The sequence below is a fragment of the Macaca nemestrina genome, chromosome 11 (genome assembly GCF_043159975.1).
Source record: "Macaca nemestrina isolate mMacNem1 chromosome 11, mMacNem.hap1, whole genome shotgun sequence".
Taxonomy (NCBI): domain Eukaryota; kingdom Metazoa; phylum Chordata; class Mammalia; order Primates; family Cercopithecidae; genus Macaca; species Macaca nemestrina.
In genome coordinates, this window is record NC_092135.1 from 4,158,213 (window position 1) to 4,161,572 (window position 3,360).

Below are 3,360 nucleotides of genomic sequence, written 5' to 3' on the forward strand. Positions count from 1 at the left end.
ATTGATCATTCCTAAAATTTTCAGTTTAATAGTTTTAGACTGTAGTTGATCAGAGGTAATGGAAACCTCAGAGAAAGGAAAACTATTGTATCTCTTCTGCTCTCTTTCCCTTCTTCATCTATGTTCATTATCCAGTCACTTAACCTCACTGAGCCTGCTGCCTCATATAAAGTTGGAATAATATACCTATCTCAGGACAGCTCCTAGGACTAAAAGACTTAATATATGTAAAGCTCTTAAGAAACAGTGCTTAGACCAGAGCAAGTCATGGAAAAGTGGTTGTGATTTTTATTATTATGGATTTTTAACATTATTATTACTCACCATAGTGAAGTCGTTCATCGCAAGGACTCTGGAGCCAGACTGCCACATATTAGCTGTGTGACCTTGGGAAGATACTTAACCTCTCTGTTTCTTGTTTTTCTCCTCTGTAAAATGCAGATAATACTTGTCCTTACCTCAGGATTATTATGAGGATTAATAGTAAAGTGCTTAGAACAGTACTGGCATGCAGTAAGTGTGCTGTATGTGTTGTTAAGTAAACATTTTCTGAAGCTTTTCCCGCAGACAAGCAATTATTTTCAGCAGTGTTTATTCTGTTTTCTGCTGTTTCTAATGTATCACCTGTAATGATGTTTTGATATTAATTTGCTTCTGTATGTCTATCATGTTTTTCCACTTCATTCTGTCTTATCATTCTGTCACTGAGCTCTCCTGTTATTGACTTTACACCCTTTTGAGTTGTACTTTAAAGCAATTCTGGAACATTTCTTTTCACTCCTTGAGTGATGTTTTCTTCTAGGTAGGGTTCTTTGTTCTTGCATGCTCTTTCCCTTTTCTTCATTGTTATTGTGTGTGTATGTGTGTGTGTGTTAGTGTATACCGTGCACATCTGTTACTCCTTTGTGTAAGTAAATCTTGTTTTTAAATCTTGGCTCCTGCTCAGGCAGCATTGTCCAGAGCTTCTGTCTGCTCCACTCAACACTGTGGTGACTTTCTTCTTTATCTGAGGCCCCTTACCTCCCCTCCCCCTTGACAGCCTCTGTTTCACTGGATTACTGCAGCCTGAGGGCATGGCACAGGGATGAATAGGGTACGGGCTCTGAGAGCCCTGGGCTGGGGCTCGCCTCAGATGGCTGAAGTGTTGACACTGGGGAAAACGCCTACATGAACCTGTTCCCCATTACTAGAGGTGGGGTTAGGGGAGGGTTAGAACTTTACTCATGTCCCAGTAGCCAGCAACCACTTCTACTTTTTTTCAGTAAGAAAGGACAAGACCCCCACTCCTTCAACTCCAGTTTTCTTCACTCTGAGCTTGAGGGTGCTCGTGAGAATGCTCAGGGTTTTTCAGACTTGCCAGTGTGTTCTTTGGGGTGGGGCACGTTAGCCTTGGTGAGGTGGGCGGCTTCCTCTCTGGGTGTGTAGAGCATCAGCTTGTGGCCTGCTCTTCCTTTGGTTGCTGTTGGAGAAAATATTTTTGGAGGGGGTGGGGCCTTTAATGTATGTTTTCACTTGTTTTTAAAAAACATGGTAAATTAGTTTTCTCTTATTTTTCCCCAACTATATTGAGATATGGTTGACAGTTAAACATCGCATGGGTTTAAGTTGTCCACCTTGAGGATCTGATACATATATATGCTGGGCTTTCAGTAGCTGCTGCTCATGTGATTTGGAGACTGGGCTTAGAAGCCCTGTGACCCAGTTGCTTTTAGCCAGCTTGACTGTCTTTTGATTAATCCTTTTATTTTTGTGTCACTGCCTCCCCAGCAATCTTTAAGAGACTACGACATTATCAGATCTATAGAGTAAGCCAGAAAAGTGCCTCCGAAACTTGAATAAGGGCTTTAAAATGTGGCTAATATCTGCTATTCCCTTCCCTTGACTGAATGAGGCAGCACAGTCACCCCAAAACTGGGCTGATTCCAAGGCACTCCAAGTTTGCAGAGAAGTATAAATTCTCTCAACTGTCTTACAGCCTGGAGGACAGCAAGGGTCAGGTTGGGTAATTTTAATTATATTCAGTTAGCATGTCTTGAAGCCCATAAATCTAAATGCCAATAAATTAATATATCATTCTGAGTGCCTCCCAGCCACGGCATTAAATCACCTATGCAGGGAGTGTCATGTAGCATGGGGCAAACTCCCAAAAGCACAAACATTTCAATTTTTCTGTAGTAATCTGTCATTAATGGGGCCCGCAAATTCCCGTGTCCACACATGTGAGCAAGAACAATGGAATGTGCTCCCTACACATGAACTCGGCCCACTGTGCCCTTGGCTTCTGCGCAGCCGTCCACACCCAGAGCCTCCGTGATAGGGGGCTAATCATCCCTCTCCAGGAGGCTGGTCTGGTTTCAGGGGCAGGTGCTTCTTTCTGTGTACGATGTTTAGAGTCAGGCTGAGTTAAAGTGCCTCTGGCCTTTACTGTTTGGTATCAGGAAGGATTTCAAACCCCACCTTTGATCCTCAGGCTGGTGCATGGGGCCTTGGGTTTGAGCAGGCTGGGATCAGGGTGAGGCAGGTGAGGTGCCTCACCTGCCATCAACTGGTGCCACTTCCAGTTGATGATGGAGTCCTGCTGTGCCTGCACAACATTAGAGCTTGATGGGCCAGATAATATCCCACTCATGATGCGGGGCTAAGGTTGCATGGAAACTTGGCCTCTTCACTAAGACCCAGTAGCAGCCAAGAGCTCTTTCTCAAAAGGAGAGTAGTTATCTGCAGAGGATGGCTCTGTGTTACTCCAGAATCCTGGACTATGATTCACCTGTAGGAGCCTGCTGCAGGCCCCAGACAGTGTCCCTGTCACTGCCACTTCAAGCTGGATTCAGTGGCCCAAGTGGTAGATGAGCTTTCATAGCAGCCCAGACCCACTGCACAGTGTTCTTTCTTGTTTTATTCCCCATTCAAAATGAACAACTTTTCAGCGTTCTCAGGAAACAGGCTGGAGTGGAACACCCAAATGAGGAATACGTTGCTGCTACTAAAATCCAAGTCCTCCACCATCCCCTGGGTGCTGTGCCCTTCGTTTGGTTTTGGGAGGGGTCAGGTGCAATAATGTGTCCTTTACACTAGCACAGATATCTCAATACGTCCCAGAACAGTGGGCCCCTACACGTTTTGATGAAGTGGAAGGACCCTGAATTTTTGTCGGATTTATTTCCCAGCCTGTAGCCCATAAATGTTTTACCAACATGCCTGCAGTGGTTGCTGCATCTTGCTCACTCGTCAGCATCATGTCATCAATTTTATGGACTCTTTTGGAAGAGAAAAGTGATCAAAATTCCTGCAGACTAAACTATGAGAGAAGGGTGGAGAGTTGCTATACTCTTGAGATATGCCCCGAGACAGGCCTGGGCA